The 22280-nt window shown below is 38.5% G+C and overlaps 1 long non-coding RNA gene across 2 annotated transcripts in view; it reads left to right on the top strand.

Annotated features, from left to right (window-relative positions):
- The first annotated feature begins 1841 nt into the window (after positions 1–1841).
- The window catches only part of LOC111097743, a 78541-nt gene continuing 58102 nt past the window's right edge, over positions 1842–22280 (top strand). For both annotated transcript variants that reach the window (XR_005365952.1, XR_005365951.1), the window contains exon 1: positions 1842–1958. This is a non-coding gene — a long non-coding RNA (uncharacterized LOC111097743). The remainder of the gene's footprint in view (positions 1959–22280) is intronic.

The raw sequence follows: 22280 nt of genomic DNA, 5'->3' as shown, positions 1-22280 counted from the left end.
TCTCATCCTCTAACTCTGTATTTTGGGCTTTACTTCTCCAAATTTCCCTCTAATTATAAGAGGTCTTATTGCTATACTAGGTCCTTTTTTCTATAATATTCAAGATGGTCTGCTTCTCTGACTGAATCCTGATACACTGATGTATTCATACACTGATCATATTTAACTCCCATATTGCATAGTAACTAACATACACACACACACACACACACACACACACACACACACATATATAATTCAATGGATGTTAGATTAATTTTGTTGATGTTGTTTTTCACTAGGAATAGTAAGCACTCTAGAGATATGCTTAATGTTTTGAGCTAGCTATTCTTTTAGCACAATCACTTGAAGAGAACTTTACAAAATTAGAGAATTGAAAAAACATGGAGACATTGGCAAGCATCAGTAGTGCAGAAACAATGGAGGATTTTCATCTGGAGAATGACATAATTGGACTTTCAATTTCAATCATCCTGGTTGCAATATGAAGAATGAGTTGGGAGGTCGAGAGTGGAAGTTGTGGGGAGCAATTAGTAGGTTAGTTCAATCATCTAGGCAGAGATAATGTTAGGCAGACTAAGGTGGATAACCATTTCAAAGGTAGCAAAAATATCTTTGGCTCTGAACCACCATCACAGAATGGGGCATTTAACCTCTCAAATTCCCTCTTTTTCCTTGTGGAAATCCCCTCAAAGTTATATGCTGTTTAATTTCTCTTGCTAGCACTATTTAAATTATTATTGTTGAACACTTGTATGGTCCTTTCTACCTAACCACTGTTGTAAGTACTTTTCAAAGGCTGACTCATTTAACCCTTATAAGGTTATGGTGCAGTTTTCCTGGTGTCTTCAGTTGGTAGCAAAACCTCCCTCATCACTGAATGCTATTGCTGGTTTTCTCCTAGCTGTTGGTCTGGATGATGGAATTTACTTCCGATCCTGTGGTTGCTGTTACTCTCTCTGACATGGGGAGGTCTATCAGTTGGGTTTTGTGGTTACAAGCAACAGAAATGTACTCAGGTTATTGCAAATAAGAAATTAATTTTCCTGTACAATATTAGGTACTACTGCTCACCCTTTTGAATATTCAATATCCACATGCACCCTTGTTTCCATACTTAGATACACACACACACACACACACACACACACACAAATTCCTACTAAATATAATGCATTTCTTCCTCGTAATAACCAAAAATATGCTCACCTCTTCTCTGAAGGAGGACAATCCAAAGTTTCATTAGACACTGCATACAGATTTCTGAGTGTTGCCTATTTCTTCTTTAGTCCAATATGACCTCATATCAATATTCTACAACCTATAAACTAAATTTTGAATTTAAACACCATAAACATAGAACAGTGAAAGAACAGGAAATTCGTTTTATATTCAAGTTGGGAATTATGGATGGAGATTGCAGTGTTTTATAGCTGTTTTTACCAAACCAGGATCCAGTCATGGTTCATTAATTGCATTTGATCACTAGTAGACCGCTGCATTTCAAAGGCTTCATTGCTCACTTTTTGGCATGCATATGTATCTAGAGTACCTGCTACTTCTGAATCCATGCAGATTATATTTTCCAAATATATCCACACTTTATCTTATCCCACATGTTCTTCTTACAATGTGATTGTCACTGTTCCCATTAAGAGGGGAGTGATGTTTCATCCCCTCTTTAACCTGGCTGGGAGCTTGCTTCCAATCAAAGAAATACTGTTATGTGATGCTATGTGACTTCTAAGACTAAGTTATAAAAAGGATGCAACTTATGTCTCTCTCTTTCTCTCTCTCTTTCCCTGGCCCCTCTCCCTTTCTCTCTCAACACTTGCCCTTGGAACCTAGCTAGGTAACAGCTGGTATCAATTGCTAGACACATGAATGAAGAAGCCTTTGTATTATTCCAAGTGCAGCCTTAGAGTCTTCTAGCTGAGGCTCCCTTCAACACAGTAGAGGTAAGCCCTCTGTATCCTTTCCCATTAGAATTTTTGATCCATAAAAATTGTAAGAAATAAATATCTATTTTTGTTTTAAGCCACTAAATTTTGGGGTAGTTTAATATACTACAGTAATTAATACATGGTCTTATAAGCATACTGTCATCAATAGAGCAAATCATAATGATGTTCTGTGGGATAATGAGATGGTTAAGGTTTGGTTTAACAAATATAGTACAGTGACAAAAAGTTGTATAGCTGAGGTAGGAGTGAAGTTATACTGTTGTCATTGCCAAGTAAAATCAACCTGTTGTTTTGGTAAAATCAACAATCTCAAGTATTAATATATACTGGACTAGGGGTAAAAATAAAAGCACTTACTAGATGATTAGCTGTGTTCCAGGTGTTAGTAGCATTTATTTGTTTCAGTAAGAACATTGCATTTGGAACAAAAGTTGCAGTTTGAAATGCCAGATGATTAGGTTTCTGATTGTTCACTTTTATACTCCAAGACCCATTCGTGTTTACTTAAATAGAAATGTGGTGGGAATCACCATACCTCTATCTTTCAAATCTTTGATGATGGCACTATCTTCTGAAATTTCTCTCAGGAATTTAGTCATGCATCTTGTCAATAAATATTAACTGAGCACCTATTATGTGCCAGTCATTGTCCTAGCCACTCAAGATAGAGCAGTGAACAGGACAGGCAAAATATCTGCCCTCGAGGAAATTACATTCTAGGGAGAGAAAAAGACCATACACAAATAATTGTACAGTATATTGCCAGGTGATAATAGGTGTCATGCAGTAATATTGCTTTTCTGTGTTTTGCTAATTAGGGAGTATTCCAAGAACTTACACTTGGCTCTCTGTTATAATGGTCCATATTCCCTGAGTCAAGAAGTCAGTGTGATGCTTCCAGTTCCTGAAGCTGTCCAATTCAGTCTCTATCTTTAGGTCATGGGGAAATAGCTATTGGAAAAGAGTTTGAGGTTCCAAAGGACTAACTATGAGTTGCATTGGGTCAAAATTCCATTTAAACTTGTCCCTCATAAGGCTCACTACTGATGTTGTGGGCCCCAATAAATTAGTATAAGTCCAGGATCAGTGTTGAAGAACCTGTGAATGTTTTGAGTGTGTGCTTTCCTTCTGATCATGTTTACCCAGTAAGTGGTTTCAGATCTATGGGGGGGAAGATTCACGTGTTCTTGTGACATTGATGTAAAAATTCCATCCTCAGGCGTACTTGATCACATCTGTATTCTAGGGATTTTGCATTGTGAATTCATCCAGGGCTAGTTACTGAATGAGGTGCTGTGACTCACTTTAACAGTAATGTAAGCCAAGTTCTTATTCACCAGACCTATCTTTTAAAAATTGCAAATCAGGGGTGCCTGGGTTGCTCAGTCAGTTAAGCATCCAACTGTTGGTTTCAGCTCAGGTCATGAACTCATGGATCCTGAGATCAAGCCCTGAATCTGACTCCACACTCAGCAGGGAATCTGAAGATCCTCTCTCTCTGCCCCTCCCCCCTCTCTCAAATAAATAAATCTTTAAAAAAATAAAAAATTGCAAATCAAGAGGGCTTTGTGGGCTAGGCATCTCTTTCCATCCCAGGAATTACCTGAACAATGAACCAACACCAAAATCTCTATAGATCAGATCATTCTGATTACTGTCTGGCCTTTGGCCTATTCAGGAATCAACCACACTCACTTTGCTTCTGGCAATTAAGTCTGAGACTTGGCCTCTGCCTCCCTTGCATCCTTCCCTTCCTACCTTCTGTTGAGTTAAACCTCAAGCATTGTCTTACATGCTGCTAATTATCTTAACTAGAGGTGGTTAACTTCTGACCAAGGACAGAAGCCAGAATTTACTAAAGTCCTTGCAAAGAGCCGCATATGAAAAAGTTTTCCCCAATTCCTCATCAAATGAACACCTCTCTACAAAGAATACCACATAACTCTTAATCATTCTACCAATACGACCTTACAGCAGAGATTTGCTTTGGACTTATGTCAAGCTCTAAAAACTATCTGGAACATTTTATAATAATCTATCCTAACAAGAAAGGAGTTTAGAGACCTTTCTAAATTCTTTAAAACATCACTATCATTTTATTATTTGAGTGAATGTGCTTGGGGCAAATCCTTCTAATAAAAAAAAAAAAGATTCCGTAGCAGATCCTCTAGGGCAGGTCTGCCTATAGCAGGTCTCTATTTTTCAGAAAGATACTTACCACGGCTGCCTCATCTTTAGAATTTGTTCACTATTGGTCTTTCCAGAAGAAACATCTTATTCAGCATTTATTGCTTCTTTGCATTTCAGTGGTAGGGAGATGTACCAGCTGTATGAAAGGGGAGATCAATAATTTCTGGCACTTAATGTATAGTACACTTGAGAGGGAGCTCAAGATTTAGAGGAATGAGCCAACGTGGGGTTAATAACTATGGAGTCCAAAGTGATTTCATCAGATACCATTTGAATTTCTAATTCCATCCCCTTCACTTCTTCCCTGCTTTTCCATTCCCAAATGGCAAAGCTAAAAGAATCCCTAGTGCATCCTGTCTTCTCAGACTTGGGAAATATTGTTCAAAAAAAACAGTACCTTCGACTGCAATTCTGGTCATTTGGAAAAGGGCAGAATTTGGAGGGTAGCTTTAGTATGTGTCTGAGCCTTTTCCCATCTCCAAACATTTCTATTTCTTTTGTACCTCACTTTCTGGTTTGCATGCTTCTTTCTCTGCTCTTTCTTGGGATTGTTCCTAAACCTAAATTCATTGCTCCCCAGAAGGATGATTGACTGAGGTGCTCTGGGAAGCTGCATGGTAGGGGAAAGAGACTGGGGTCTGGAGTTACACCTGGGTTCAAATCCAGGCTCTGCAGTCACTGGCCATGAAACTTTGGCCACATCTCTTAGCCTCTGTGAACACCAGTTTCTTCTGTGAAAATGAAGCAAATCAATCTTACCTCAGAGTTATTATCAGAGTTAGAGAAAACGCATGTAAAATACCTACCCAGATACTTGGCACATTATAGGAAATACATTATTAATAAATATACCAGAACCACATTAGTATGCACTATTAGTAGTATATACTATTGATAGTAATTAGGTCTCTGGATTATCCTTTCTGCTTTTCACCATAAAAATATTTAAGTGTTTTGATCCTTTATAGTCACACTTTTAAACTCTCTCCATATATTAATTTATTTAATCTTCTCCACAACTCTGAAGGTAGGCATTATCATTAACCCAATGTTGCAGTTGAGGTTACTGTTGTACAGAAAGGCCAATTAAATTACCTAAGGTCACATGCTGGGAAGCCATGGGAGCCAGGATTTGAATATAGTCTGGCTCAAAGCTGGCACACTTTAGAGGCCATATAGGAATGTTTACTCTAATGGTGGATTTAAAGGATCTGTAAGAAAAATATTTTATATTTCAAGCTTCTTCATATTGTATTTTATATTTATTGAAGAGAGAGATGTTTAAATGTAGCAGAAAAACCAGCAGAATCATTCTTTATAGAAGTACGCAGAATTTATTCCCAGCCATGAGGTTCATCCCCTTGTCCCTGCTGTAGGATGCTGAAGTAATAGAATCTTCCAAACAAGTCTCTAGAGGAGATATATTGGCTTACTTAACCACAAGCCCAAAAGTAAGGTAAGTTCCAGAGTTGGTTGCTCTAGCAACTCAGTGAGATCCTAAAAGACTCAGATTCTTTCTACTTCTCTAGCTTGCTTTCTCTGTCAGCTTCATCCTGAAACTGGCTTGCCTCATGGTCCTGTAGCAATTGGAACTATGTGATTCTTCATTCCTTTCCAGTGGGAAAGGAGAAGAACTTCCAATCCTCTTTCAGAAGAGTAAAGAAAGGCTTTCCTGAACACTACACTGTATACACAGCTTTTCATCCCATAAAATGGCCCAAATAGCCTCACATGCCCATTCCTATATCATTCACTGTGAAGGAGATAGAGTTATCCATTAGCCTACCAAAGCCATCCCTAAAACTTGGGAGTGTGGTCATTTTCCCCAAGGCACCTGATGTGGGAGGAATGGAAAAAGCCGAACAAAATTGTGGCTCTCTTAGAAATGGGATAGTGACAGACAGACAACCAGCATATCCAGCACACTTCCATGGATGCATTTTCTATTTTCCACGCCTTTTCCTATTTTCTTGGCCCCAATTTTATCTTCACTACACTAGGAATAATAGCTCCTTCTCATGGAGTAAGCTTACATGAGATAATGTATATGGAAGGATTTTAAACACTGTACAGATGAATTGTAGTTGTTGCCATCCTGCTATTGTGGTTGGAATTTTTCTCTTCAGAGTATATTGTGTTGTTAGTAGTAGGGCCAGAATAGCAGAGGCCATGTGCCTTCCAACCTCTGTTTTATCCATTCCTACCTCTGGGAATGTACTTTCTTCCATCTTGAGATACTCCATGCTGCCTCCTCCTAGTTGAGTGATTTGGGGCAAGTCATTTCACCTCTCTGGATTCCACTTCCCTCTTTAGTGAAATGAGATGTTTGAACTAATTAATCTCTAAGGCACCTTCAAGCATTAATCTTTTGTGATTCTATGTATTTCAGGCAGCAAGGTAAAAAGAAGTAAAGAAGTGAAGAATTTCAAGCAGGTGGAGGGATTTAGGGTCAAGGGATTTTTAGGCAATCAAGTATCCAGTTGGCAAGGCTACCCTGACCTAGGGGCTCCCAAAACAGACAGATACATGTGTGTGCACACACACACACACACACAGAGGCAAACATACACATGTGCTAGCAAACATGCATACTGAGTGCACATTAGCAATTGAAAGCGAACATCACAAAAAAAAAAAAAAAAAAACCAAGGACATCTAATAGAATAAAAATGGATCCAACTGCAGGGCAGACCTGAGAGATGAAGATGTGGGGAATGAGGCATTGAGACTAGAATCTTAAATACATTCAAGTTTGGCAGAGTTAAGAATTCCACTGAGGGTGGAAAATGATCACTGCTGTGGGCACTGCTTTTATAGGCCTGTATGTGCAAAAATATGAGGGGATCTCAGAAGAGATCAATCTGACCTTCCAACCACAGCAATATGTCTACTCCTAGGTCTGACTGTTTTGCTTTTTTCTATTCCTGGTTTCAGCTGGGCCTCAAAAGCAGAAAGGCCAAAATCCAATAAGAAAATCTGTTTCTATTATTTTCTCTTGGCTGCTTAGGAGACTTCTCTTGGCAGGCTTTCTGGTGATTTGTCCAAGTGTGGGGCCTCTCTTCCCTGGAGTTTCCATCACCTTCTTCAGGGGAGAAGGAGCCTTAAGCATCACTATGCAGCGCCTGTGAGGCAGTTGCTTTTTTTCTTAACCTAGAGTCCTTCAGTCCTTTCTTTTCCTCTTGTCCCCCAAAGAGATCAGACAACCTGTCTGCAGTGGGACCCAGAATAATAATTATTATAATGATGACAATAATAGCAGCAGCTACCATTGATTGCCTGTGTACTACTGTTTAGGCATGACACTGAGCACTTTACATATTATTTCAATTACTAATTAAATAGTAGTGGCAGATAATAAGATGGTATAAAAATATTAAAAAGAGTGAAAAATAGATATTTCAAATTGATAAAAGCTATGTTCCACCAAGATGTTATACCAGTCATGAACTTTTATGCAACTAACAATATAGTTTCAAACATGTATAAATCACAGATACTAGAAATACAGAGAAATTGACAGGGCTACCATCATATTAGAAGACATTAACACACTTATCTTTGAAATAGATCAAATAGATAAAATTAACTAAGAATATACAGAATTTATATAGCATAGTAACGAGTTATATAGAACTTTGCACTCAACAGAGACTACACATTGTTCTGAAACATATGTGGAAGCAGTTATTAAAACTGACCATGTATTAGGTCATAAAGAAAACCTTCACAAACTTTAAAAGGCAGTACTCATACAAGCACTTTCATTGAACAAGATGTGATAAGACTTAGAAATTAACAACAGAAGGGGTGCCAGCCTAGCTCAGTCAGTAGAGCATGTGGCTCTTGATCTTGGGGTTGTAAGTTTGAGCCCCACGTTGGGTGTAGAGATTACTTAAAAATAAAATCTTTCTTAAAAAAAGGAAAAAATTAACAACAGAAGTCTAGCAAAACATAAATCTACCTACTTGAATATTTTAAACATTTCTACAAATGATTATTGGGCATATCAGTCAGGGTTTAGTCAAAAAGGTTGTTCCTCTATGAAATATCTGCACAAAATGGGTTGGTGATCCATCTATTCAGAGATTTGACCTGATACAATTGTAGGATTTGGCTAAACAGTGTCTCTAAGGTTGTTGTCGTTGCATCTGATACTGGAACTTGAAGTCCTTAGGGCAGGCAGTCAGGATGTAAAGTGGGGAGAGCTCAAGCTGGCACATAAAACTATGTCAGTTCCTGCTTCTGACCTCTGTCATCCAAAGCCTTGGCTTTTTGTCACAGAGCTAAATATACACATACGGATGCAGGCAAACATGCACATGCACAAGCACATGCACACACACACACACACACACACTGAGTACACATTAGCAATCAATAGTGAATATCACAACAGGAGTGAAGACATATAGTACTCCTCTGAATGAAAGAGAAGCTGAAAAAGGATCCAGGAGAAGATGGAGCAGTTTCAACCTTGGCCACTGTCCCACACCAAGGAGAGCCAGCAGACAATGCATGTAAACTACAAAAAAGTGAGCTATTGCTTTACATGCACTCTCCAAATTGCCCAGGAGAATCTCTCTTGTGGTCCAGCCTAACTGGAAACATAAGAAAGGGAATTCTGAGAAATGTAACTCAACCTGGCCAAGATGACACCTTACAAAGCCACCACAATCCAACCTTTGTAAACTTGGCACCCATACTTATCTCCTCCATATTTAATCTCCAAATAAAGGTAGTAACAAAGTCATGCTTCTGCCTAACATAATACAACTATCCTCATAAAACCAATAACATGCTAACCCAGAGGTCAGAAAACTCTTTCTTAAAGGGTCAAACAGTAAATATTTTAGGTTTTGCAGGCCACATGGTTTCTATTGCAACTACTCAGTGCTAACATGGTAGCATGAAAGTAGCCATTGACAATATGGTAACTGAATGAATGTAGCTGTATTCCAACTAAACATTATTTACAAAAGCAGATGGCCAGCCCTTGGGCCATAGTTTACCAACCCCTGTGTTAATCCTTTCACCAAAGGAGAATGAAAATCCTTTTTGTGTCGAGTGATCTTTATTTTCCTGCTAATTCATACATCACTCTTTGATATACTATAGCTGAAATATTGAGATATGATGTTAATTACACATAGTATATCTTAGATAAGGAGATGAAAGAGAAGGAGGAAAACAAAAATATTTGCTCAATACACACACACACACACACACACCCATATACATATCTAAATAAAGAAAAAGTACTCATGATGATTACAGTCCTTTTTCTGCAGTTGGTCACATTCCTTTGTCCGCTTCCAAATGTTTTTCCTGAAGGGTCTGGGCCATTGGCAGTCCTACCTGAATTGTGGAGGTTGTTGTAGTTTTCCATTGAGTTAATAATCACAAAATATTGATACACTGAAAGTTGCCCTAGAAGATCTCCAACATTCCAGAAATACTCAATGTGATGGCAACTCAATTTCCTCTTGATGGTCAAGATCATTCCCATAGCTATCTAGTAAACCCCTTGTTTGCTTGTTGATTCAGGGGCCTTAGGACCCCAAAGTTTCAACTTCCAGTTCATTGGAATCATTGTTGCATCTCCTGGTAGAAACATTTCTCCCTTTGGAACTAAGACTTCTGGAGCAGCAGAGCCTAAAGTTGTGGGAATGAGAAACAAAAATTGTACTAGAAGATCATTATGGGTAATAATGAAAACAGCAACTTCACTTTCTACCTCCTTGATTCCTAGACTTGTGAACTTTCCTATGGAAGAAATAGCAATATAACGGATATTGATTTAGAGCATTTATTGCAATCTGGAGGACCTTGCTGTAGCCCCACAAAGTGTTGCCACCTACATGGTATCATAAGTGAACCTTCGAAAGGTGATTACACCGTTCTACTTTATCACTTGCTTCAAAATGATGAGTAACATGGTGGGCCCAGTGAATCCCATGAGCATGGACCTATTGCCTAACTTCATTTGTAATAAAGTGAGTTCCTTGATCAGAAGTGATACTGTGTAGAATACCATGTTTTTGATAAAATATTTGGTCAGTTCACAAATAGTAGCTTTGGCAGAAGCATTGCAAGAAGACAAGAAGAAAAGGCAAATCCATATGCAATAAGGACAAAATGCTATCCAGTCCATGATGGAAGCAGACCAATGTAATTAACAGTCAAGTGACTGGCTAATCCCCCAGGAAATGCCATTTTGGGATCTCCTTGTTAGTCTCTGCTATTGGCCGATTGGGCATACAGCAGTGGCTTTATCCACATAAGTCCATGTTGAAAGTATGAAAGTTCATGTTGCTGAGCAAGCATAACCTCCATCCTGATTCCATGGCTATTTGTTCATGAACCCAATCGGCAATAACAGAAGTGACTGAAGAAGGCTGACTGACATCCACAGAAGATGTCATCCTATTCACCTGATTATTTAAATCTTTCTTTGGTGAGCATTCATATGGAACACAAGTATTTTCATATTCCGTGTCCTTTTGGAGAGGTTTACGTACATATCTCTTCCCCAGATTTCCTTGTCACCAATTTTCCAATGTGTTCTTTCCAAGTCCCTGACCATCTAGCCAAATACTTAACCCCAGCCCATATCTCAGTTGATATAGACCCATATGTTAGGCCATTTATCAATCCAGGCAAAATGAAAACTATATATGCGCTGTCCAAAGTCCTGTGCACAGGAAGGATTTCTCTTCAACATGGTATTTTCAAGGCTGTCCCTAAGTGGGGCTGTATTGCTACAGCTGTCCACTTTCAGATGGTGCTTGCATATCATGACAAATTATCTGTAAACCAATTTCAAGTACTTTCTTCTGTCAGCTCATCCTAGGGAGCTCACCATGAAGCCATTAGTGTGGTTGAGAGAAAGGAGGAAATGTAGCAGGAGTAGGGGGCATGGAATCTGGGCTACTTCCTCATGCAATTGACTTGTGCCTCCAGGGCTTGCTTAAATTCAGTCTCATACATACAACTTCATTTGATGATGCAGTGCTGTATCAGATGATACCCAGTTCATATTGAGCATCTCAGGTCATATGGTAACTTGGCAACTCATGGTCAAGCATTTAGTCTTTACTAAGTCCCAGTAACAAAGCCAATAATTGTTTCTCAAAAAGAGAAAGCATGGCTTTGCTAAAAAATTCTTAGGGTTTGTCCTGTGATTCATCTGTAGGATAGGGGCCTACTAAAGGCTGCAACAGCATTCCTATGTGACACTATTACTTCAAGTACTATCATATCTTCTGAGTCATATGGCCCAATTAGCAGAACAGCTTGCATAGCAGCTTGACCTGTTGCAGAGCCTACTCTTATTCTGGGATTCACTCAGAACAGGCAGCTTTTCAGGTCACTCAGCAAATGGGTCAAAGCAGCATGTCCAAATGAGAGATATGTTGCCTCAAAAATTCCAAGAAGACCAGCAGGCATAGTGCCTCTTAATGGTAACAAGAACCAAGTGCAGCAATTTGCCTTTCACCTTAGATGAGAAATCTCTTCATATCTTAGATAATTGGACCTCTAGAACTTTCACCAAAGTGGCAGGTCCTTGAATTTCTGTGGAATTTATCTCCCACTCTCTGGCTCACAAATGTCTTATCAATGTGTCTAAAATAGTTGCTACTTTCTGCTCACCATGTCCAATAAGCATAAAATCATCAAAGTAATGACTAGTGTGATGTCTTATGGAAAAGGGCAATTAAGGTCCTTGCAGACTAGATTGTGACATATAGCTCTAGAGCTGATAGACTCCTGAGGTAAGACAGAGAGGGTGTATTGCTGCCTTCCCAGATAAAAGCCACCTGCTTCTGATGGTTGTTACAAAATAGGTACAAAAATAAAAGCATTTACCAGATCAATAGCTGTGTGCCAGAGATGTGTTGATTTGCTCCAGCAACAAAACCACATCTGGAAAAGCAACTACAATTGGTGCCATCATGTATTAAGTTTATGGCAGTCCATTTTCATTTTGGTTGGATCCCAACCCTGCATCTTTTTTTTTTGAAGATTTTTAAAATTTATTTAACAAAGAGACAGAGAGAGACCATAAGCAGGGGGAGCAGCAGACAGACGGAGAGGGAGAAGCAGGCTCCCTGCTGAATAAGGAGCCTGATGGGGGGCCTGATTCCAGGACCTGGGATCATGACCTGAGCTGAAGGCAGATGTTCAGTCGACTGAGCCACCCAGGCATCCTCACAACCTCTGTGTCTTGTAAGTCCTTCCAAGCAGCATCAATCTCTACAATTCCTCCGAGAATTGGTGCTTTTGGTTTACTGTTTTTGTAGGTAGAGACAGTTCTAGTGGCTTCCACTTGGTCTTTTCTATCTTAATATTCCATGTGTCGGAGGACGACTGTGAGGTCTCTGCCAGTTGTGGAGTGTATCTATTCTAACTGTATATTCTGGAAATGAAAAAATAACCACAAGGTGAGTTTGGGAACCCATTGGGCCCACTGTAAGATGGGCTTGAGCCATGTATCAGTTATATATTGCTACATAACAAGTTATTCCAAAACTTAGAAGCTGAAAACAACAAACATGATCTCACACATTATCTATGGGTCAGAAAATCTGAGAGCACCTTAGCTGAGTGCCTCCAGCTCAAGATCTCTCATGATATTGCAGCCAAGCTATTTTCCGAGGCTCCAGTCATCTCAAGACTTGGTCAGGAATGAAGGATCCACTCCTGAGCTCACTTACTTGGTCTGTCGGCAGGCTTCAGTTTCTCTATGTTGTTGCTCTGAGGGTCTCAGTTCCCCAACATACCATGTAGCCATCTCCACAGAGTTGTTCACCACCTGGTAGCATGCTTCCTCAGTGCAAGTAATCCAAGAGAAAGAGAGAGGGAGAGAAAAAAAGACAAAGAAAGTGAATGAAAGAAACCAAGGGTGCCTGGGTGACTAAGTCAGTTAAACTTCTGCCTTCAGCTCAGTTCATGATCTCAGGGTCCTAGGATTAACCCCTGCATCAGGCTCTCTGCTCAGCAGGGTGTCTCCTTCTCCTTTGCCCTCTGCCCCCTCTGCTCATGCTCTATTTCAAATTAATTAATTAATTAATTAATTAATTAATTCTTTAAAAAAAGACAAAAGCCAGTATTTTATAACCCAATATAGGAAGTATTATCTCATTATTTCTTCCATATTCTGTTCATCAGAAACAATTCACTAGGTCTAACCCACACTCAAGGAGAAAGGATTACACAAGGCTATGACTACCAGGAAATAGAGGTCATTTGGGGACCACATCAGAGGCTGTCAACCACATTGGGTTATTAAAATACAAATGAAAATGATGAACAATTTATTTAGAAATAAATATTAAGAGCCAAAGTAGTAAAATTCATCAGGTTTTCACATAACATCCCATTTTACAAATAGGAAACTCAAGGCACAAAGTGGTTAAAAATATTTGCTCAAGGACATTTAGTGAGCAGTAAAACCGACACTCAAATCTTAGTCTAATTCCAAAGGCTCATTCTGACTCTGACCTCTTCTCCAAAATGAAATCATTTATTTCAGAAGGCTTCTGTTCCCTTCCTCCTCTTCTCTTTCTGCCTACTTTTCTCACCATTTCTCTTCCCCCAAACAGAAAGACTATTCAAAGACTGGCATATTTTACTTACTGCACCAATTATGAGATGCCCTCAAATGTGAGGTCATAGTTTTCAGAGAAGAGATGATTTTAAATGATAACCCATGGTCTATCACACAGAACTGTTTTTTCTCTGCTGCCTTCTGAACAGGGGCTGGTGACACTAACACCATAATTTTAGCACACTTGCTCCTTGGTAACAACTGAGTTTCCTCCAGGTACCTCCAGTTTCAGAGCTGCTCAGAACTTCCCCTCTAAAAGGTCCAGAGTCACTCTCAGAACAATATATCCAAAGTTTCAAATATAACTTGAGTGGTTTAATCACACACACCCCCTCCCCACCCACTCCTTCCACTTCCCTTTCCCTCCCTCTTAGAGGCCCAATCAGTGAGATTTCAGCAATAATTTCTGTAGTCTGGGAAAATGCCAGGTCACACTTGGGAGTACCTGGCTGCTCAGAGAACAGTTTCAGTTCCCATTACCCAACTACAAAGAAGAAGCAACTTGAATATTTAGAATGATCATTTTCTTTATGAAATAAATCTCAGACCACAAATTAAATATTGAAAGAATAAACTTTATTTTTTAATAACCAAACATAATTTATGAGTCTCATTCCACATAGGAGTAGAAACATAGTCTGTCAGTTCATGTAGCCATTCTTAGGGTTGACTCGAGATCTAGGTGGGTTGGGGGTAGGGTGAAGAAGAAGACTTTGGCCTTCAGTTATTATCTGAATGTACTTCCATCTGTTGAGATGTCTGTCTTCAGTTGGGCCCCAGTCCTGAAGTCATTCTTAGCCTCTTGCATCTGACCACAGGCCCCCTCCAGACTGCTCTGTCTCAGGTATTCGTGCACCCTTCTCAGAGATACAGGAAACATTCAGATGTACTCCTACCTCTTCTGGACAGGAAAATCCTACAAATCTTGTGACTCCCCCTAGAAACAAGATACAACCTTTCTCTTGTCCTAAATCCCTAACCTTTTCTGGGGAAGGTTCTACTTCCTTCATTGGCCCTAGGAATTAGCCCTGAGGGTAAACCACAGGACCCGTGCTCAGTAACCAATAATGTCTTGCTTCCTCTTGGATATCTGCACCTCTTCCCTGCTCAGTTCTGCATATTTTAATCTCAGGTTGGCAGAAGGGAGAGGGGATAAACTGGCTTTGATTAACCAAATATTATTTTATTTTATTTTTTAAAGATTTTGTTTATTTATTCATGAGAGATACAGAGAGAGAGGCAAAGACATAGGCAGAGGGAGAAGCATGCTCCCTGCCGGGAGTCTGATGTAGGATTCAATGCGGGACTCGATCCCAGGATCCTGGGATCATGACCTGAGACAAAGGCAGACACTCAACCACTGAGCCACCCAGGTGCCCCCCAAATATTATTTTAAATTAGTTTGTCTTCTTCTTGGACCCAATCTTTTAAAACATAGTATATGTCACTCTCGTTCTCTGATTTTTCTGTAACAACCTTCCCTAAGAGAATCTGTGTCTCAAGGGGAAAAAGCTATAGGATAAATAAAAAGCATTATAGAAAACACATATCAGTTAGTATCAAAATATTATTTCACTACAATTAAATACATTTTCCTGCCTTGCATAAAATTTGTGTCATTTCTTTTTATCATAGTCCTTCATTTTGTTTCACATCTGCCCAAAGCAGGAAACTTGCTGAGTTTCCTGAGTTAAGTGTTCATGGAGTAAAAAAAGTATGAGACACAGTCCTTTTCCTTAAGGGAGATTATTATGGGTTGAATTGTGTCCCTCAAAGAAATATATTGAAGTTCTAATTCCCAGTACTTCAGAATGTGACTTTATTTGGAAAAAGGGTAGTTGCAAACACAGTTAGTTAAGATGAGGTCATACTATGTCCTGATAAGGAGAGAGAGAGACACAGAGACAGAGACACAGGGAAAAGATGGCCATGTGGTGACAGAGGCAGAATTTGGAGTGATGTATCTACAAGCCAAGGAACTCCAAGGATTGCCAGAAAACCCCAGAAGCTAGAAGAAGGCAAAGAAAGATTCTCCCCTACAGATATAAGAAAATTTGACTTTACATTTGAGGATGTCTCATACTTGATCTGATAAAGTAATTATGGAAATCTCTGAATAGTCTCAGACAATAGTGACCCTGTTAGCACCTTTATTTTGAACTTCTAGCCTCCAGAACTCCAAGACAACAAATTTATTATTTTAAGCCAGCCAGTTTGTGATACTTTGTAATGGCAGCCCTGGGAAACAAATATAGTAGTCTAGTTAAGGATGTAAAAACTCAAATATCACAAAGCCATTATAGAATGGCTGTTAAACCGAGTGGTACTAAAGAGAACTGCAAAAGATCCAGAGTCTTCTAGACCCAGCCTATTCGATTCCCACCCCCAGCCTCTTGCCCAGTCTCAGGGGTAACTGGATTACTTTATTTATAGCCTTGACACAAAGAGGTTTATATCTTCTTGGCCTTTTGGGCCCTATGCCCCAGGATCTCATACAACAAAGCCTCCAGTTAATGGTCAGTCCTCCCAAAGGAAGTGACTCTTCTGAACACAAATGGCATGGGCTCCTGAGATTAAACAGGACAACCCTTCCCATCTAGGAAAGTGATACTTGCTGTGACTGTCAGCCCTGAGATGGGGCCAACCATGTGGCCCTGAGCTTTACCCAACCAGAGAGCCTCAACCAACAGAACTCTGTCTTATGAGACCTATTTTGAATCTTCTTTGTTTGCCTGAAATCTTGCCAATTGGATTATAACAGTGGATCCTATGCAGCCTGCCTGACTTGGTTCTGTCAGGTCCTCCTCTTTTTTTGGGAAATCTTTGTTGTTGGCCACTAAATAAGTTCTGTACTGGGACTTAACACCGACCAAGTACTAAGCAATAAATTATACTTTTCATTGTTGCTGGATTGACCATTATATATTTTATGTTTTCAGAGAAGGAAGCAAGAAACAGGGAAGGGAATTGGGCTCAAAGGGCAGAATGGTAAGAGCAGGATGAGAAGTCAAATTATGGATTTAAAAAAGGATAAAGGAAATGAAAGTTGGTTGGGCTTACTAGTCAGGAATTGTCCTTGTATCCTCATTATCTCTTACATCTAAATAATCAGCAGATCTTACCCATTTTATGTTCAAAATACATCTCAAATCTGTTCTTTTAAATTTCAGTAACCACTACTTATTGAAAATTACTGAACTTATTGTGATAATTTCAATAACCAGGCAACCATCATCTCTGCCCTAGATAACTGCTAAACCTCCTAACTGATCTCTTTTCCAATCTTATCCCATATAATTCATTCTCTACAAAGCAACCATAGTAATCTTAAATGATGAATAAAATAACTTCTGTCCTCTGATTAAAATTCTTCAGCTTTCACTTTCACCCAACATGGACTAGCAGACTACATCTATCTTCCTTCTCTAAGTAATTAGAAAAATGGATTTAAAGAAAATATATCTATAACTATTTTTCAGGCAGGTAAGTACAGGACTATGATCCTTGAGAGAAAGGAAACAATGTGATTTGGAGGTAATTTTCAGTCCACATCACTGAGAGGGGTAAACTAAGCAGATGTCTATGAGTTGCAGAGATAGAGCTCTAGCTAGGGGAGGTTAGGGTGGCTAGGATTTGTGGAGCAGAGTACTGAATAAGAGTGAGCAGCAGCAAGAGAGAGGGAATGAGAGAGAGTGCCCTAGAGGTCTGCAGAGATCCCATCAAGTCTCTGGCTGGGCACTGATCTGTGCATATGTAAGAGGAATCTACTCTAGGTCAGAGAAAGACCACCTGAAAGAAGTAGGCAGAACAATCCACAGACCTGGGAATAGTTCATGTTCCTACCAGCCAGGATAGAAAGACCTCATAATTCATGGGGCATTGGGTAGAGTCCTCAAAAAAAGGAGGAGGTCCTTAGTAGCAGCCCTAAATTAGCCCTAGTTTAAAGGTTACTCCAGACCTCCTCTAACAAAGCTTAAAAGGAAGCCTTGAAATAAACCAAATGATCCCAAGCAATTTAACTGCACCAAAATAAAATCCAACTGTAGTTAAAGATATAGAACTAAATCCAGCAAAACAATATAAAATTCACAATGTCTGGTATCCAAAAATTACCAAGCATGCAGACAGGACTTTTGGCTATGACAGAATGAAGAAATATGTAATCTTCTCTTCAAAAAATAAGTCTAAACTGGACAAAATTGTCCAAAATTACCATTTCAGAACCCTGGAAAATGACCAAAGGCAAACACCAAATTGAGAAGCAATTATTAATTTGATATTAAATTAAGGAAGACTAGACTTGGGGCAGGAAGCAAATAGCCATGGCAGCATTAACAGTTAGAAAAGAAAATTCTGTAGGAAATAAACAAGTAAAACTGACAACTCTGCTAGCCTGAGTATATGATCACAGCGAAGGCAAGCAGCCTGACTAGACAGAAATTTAACAAAGAGATCCTGAAAATGACAGAGCCATGGAAGCTAGATTAGCTCTCCACCTATTCCTGGCTGACTGAGAAACTACACACATGCACAGTGTGTACCAAAGAGAGCCCAGTGGAAAGCAAAAGGCTAGGCATACTTGAGAACTAGCTACACTTTGAATGCATGGACTCTTCGGTCTACATGTAGGTAAGTTAGCAGAAGAATGAGTTAAAGCCTTATAGACTCAAGGTGTTTAAGCAAAATCTCTGCTCAAATCACTGGCTGACCACCAGGCCCTTCAGACACAGAGATGACTTCTAGTAGGCCAGGACAATAAAAAAAGAATAAAAAATATCTGGGCAGAGACATCAGCTGTGGTCTGCAACTCATGGGGGAGAAGATTCCATCACTGAAGCCCAGACAATTTTTTTTTTTAAATCAGGGGAAAATCAGAATCCAGACTTGCTACAATGTATCATTGAAAATGCCCAGTGCCAACCAAAAATTATAAGAAATGCAGAGAAAGAGTGAATTGTGGTCCACATTCAGGAAAAAATAAATCAGTCAATAGAAACTAACTCTGTGAGCCCAGATGTTAGATTGAGCAAACACTTCAAAGCAGCTATTATAAATAATTTTAAATAATTAAGGAAACTTTGTTCAAAGAATTAAAATAAAACATGAAAATGTCTAATAAGTAAGGAATGTCAATACAGAAATAGAAACTATAAAAAAGAACCAAATGGAAATTCTAGAGTTGAAAAGTGCAATAACTAAAATGAAAAATTCCCTAAATGGGCTGAACAGCAGATTGGCAGAAGAGCAAATCAGTGAATTTGAAGATATATTAGTAGAAATTTTCCAATCTGAAAAATAGAAAAAAGAACGAAGAAAAAATGAACAGAGAACCTCAAAGACTTGTGGGACAGCAACAAACATACCCACATACCTATAATAGGAGCACCCAGGAAGTGAGGAGAGAAAGAGTTAGAAAAAAGTATGAAAAAATAAAAACTAAAAATTCTCCAAGTTTCATGGCAAACATTACTCTTTAAATCCAAGAAGTGCAACAAACTTCAAGAACGATAAACTTCGAGCTCCACCCACAAAGACATCATAGTCAAAAAGTTGAAAACCAAAGACGATCTCAAAATCAGTAAGAGAAAAATGACTCATCATGTACAAGGGAACAAAAATATGATTAATATCTAATTTTCATCAGAAATAATGGAGTCCAAAAGGCAGAAGAGTGACACAAAGTGCTATAAGAAAATCCTTTTAATCAAGAATTCTATATCCATCAAAACTAGGGATCCCTGGGTGGCGCAGCGGTTTGGCACCTGCCTTTGGCCCAGGGCACGATCCTGGAGACCCAGGATCGGGTCCCGCGTCCGGCTCCCGGTGCGTGGAGCCTGCTTCTCCCTCTGCCTGTGTCTCTGCCTCTCTCTCTCTCTCTGTGTTATCATAAATGGAAAAAATGAAAAAAAAAAACTAAAAATAAGGACATTTCTAATGATCAAAAATTCAGAAAATGTGTTACTAGTTAACTTGTCAAACAGGAAATGCTAAAGGAAGTCCTTTGGGCTTAAAGAAAGTGATACTAGGTCGTAAATATAATCCACAGAGAGAAATAAAGAGCACAGAAATAATAAATATGTGGGTAAATAGAACACACAGATAAACAAATATAATATATAAGAAAATGTGTATTTATAAATATATAGTTTATAAATAAATATATTTCTCTTTTTTCTCTTAAATTTCTTTAAAAATATGAGACTGTATAAAATAATAATTATAATGCTATATTGTTGGGTTTATACCACACATATTAAATTATATGACAGGGTGCCTAGGTGGCTCAGATGGTTAAGCATCTGACTCTTGATTTAGACTCAGGTCATGATCTCAGAGTCATGAGATCAAGCCCTGTGTGGGTCTCCATGTTCAGTGGAGAGTCTGCTTAAGATTCTCTCTCTCCTCTCTGCCCCTCTCCTCACTTGTACTCTGTCTCTCTGAAGTAAATAAAGAAATCTTTTAAAAATTTATATGACAATAATATCACAAAGGAAGAAGGTCAAAATAGAGTTATGTTGGAGCAACATTGCTACATTTTCCTGGAATTAAGTAAGTATTAACCTGCAGTAGCTTGTGGTAATTAAGATGTACGTTATATTCCCGACAACAACAACAAAAAATGATACACAAAAAAATACAACAAAGAAGGAACACAGAAACAAAAAAGCCATGAGACATACTGAAGACAGGAATCTGACATATGTAAATCCAACCATGTTAAATATTATGTGAAATGTGATTAGATTAAATGTTTCATTCCAAAAGCAGAGAGTGTCAAACTGGATGAAAGAACAAGATCCAATGATATGCTGTCTACAAGAGAAAAAGTTTAGATTCAAAGACACAAATGGATTGAAAGTAAAAGAATGGTGTAATTGTTAATTTCATGTGTCAACTTAACTGGGCCATAGTGCCCAGATATTTAGTCAAACATTATTCATTATTATGGATGTTTCTGTGAAAATGTTTCTTGGATGCAATTAACATTTAAGTGGATGGACTTTGAGTAAAGCAGATTACCCTTCATAAAATGGGTGCGCCTTATCTAAATCAGTTGAAGATCTTCATAGAACAAAAGCTGACCTCTCCTGAGCAACAAGGACTTCTGCCACTAGATAGCCTTTGGGTTCTTTGGTTGTTTCATTGGTTGGTTGGTTGGATTTTTTTGTTTAGTTTTTTTTGCATTTTTATTTATTTGAGAGAGAGAGAGAGAGAGAGCCCAAGTGGTGGGAAGAGGGGCAGAGAAAGGAGAAACAGACTCCCTGCTAAGCACAGAACCCAAAAGGAGGTTAGATTCCAGGACCCCAAGATCATAACCTGAGCTGAAGACAGACACTTAACCAACTGAGCTACCCAAGTGCCCCAGTAGATGGCCTTTAGATCAAACTACAACTCTCCTGGGTCTTTACCCTCCCAGCCTACTCTGCAGATTTTAGATTTGCCATAGGAGCCAATTCCATAAGAATAAACATCTTTCTATCTCTGTGTGTGTGTGTGTGTGTGTGTGTGTGTGTGTGTGTGCGCGCGCGCGTGTGTTGTTGGTTCTATTTCTGTAGAGAACCCTGACTAATACAGATGACAAAAAGGTATACCATGCATATAGTAACCATAAGAAAGCTGGGGTGGCCATATTAATATCAGACAAATAAACATTCAAACAAGAAATCCTACTAGAAGAGAAGGGAAATTTCATAAGGGTGAAAAGAGTTAAATTTCAAGAGGATAGTTTTCTTCAGTGAAGAAAAATAAAAATTATAAATATATATATGTACCTAACAGCAGAGCCCTAAAACACATAAAGAAGAAATTGACAGAATTAAAAGGAGAAATACCCAATTCAACAGTTACAGTTAGAAACATCAACTGTCCTTTCTCAGTGATTGATAAAACTAGATAATAAACAAGATTATAGGGGACTTGAACAACACAACCAACTTGACATAACTGTCATTTACAGAACACTATACCTCCAAATGACAAAATGTACATTCTTTTCAGAGTCCATAGAACATTCTCCAGGATAGGTCATATGCGAGACCATAAAACAAGTTTCAATAAATTTAAAAGTATTAAGATTATTTAAAGTACATTATCTGACCACACTAAATTAGTTAGAAGTCAAAAAAAAAAAAAAATTGAGGAGGAGCGCCTCCCTGCTTGTGTTCTCTTCCTCTCTGTCAAGTAAATAAATAATATCTTTTATAATTTTTTGAGGAAATCAGAAATAGAAAATAAATAACACATTTCTAAATAATCTATGGATCAAAAAAGAAATCACAAGGAAACTTGGAAAAAATCTTGAACTGAATGAGAATGAAACATGACATATCAACATTTATGAAATATAGATGAAGCAGTGTTTAGAGGGAAATTTATGTATTTAATTACTTATATTAGAAGGCAGAAAATCTGAAATCAATAATATTACCTACCACTTCAAAAAGCAGAATAAGTCTATAGAAAACCATGCCAAAAAAAAAAAAAAGAAAACCATGCCAATTTGATTCATAATCAAATTA

This window comes from Canis lupus, chromosome 10, assembly GCF_011100685.1.
Source record: "Canis lupus familiaris isolate Mischka breed German Shepherd chromosome 10, alternate assembly UU_Cfam_GSD_1.0, whole genome shotgun sequence".
NCBI lineage: Eukaryota > Metazoa > Chordata > Mammalia > Carnivora > Canidae > Canis > Canis lupus.
Note: the sequence above shows the minus strand (reverse complement) of the source record. Positions and strands in the feature narration are given on the sequence as shown.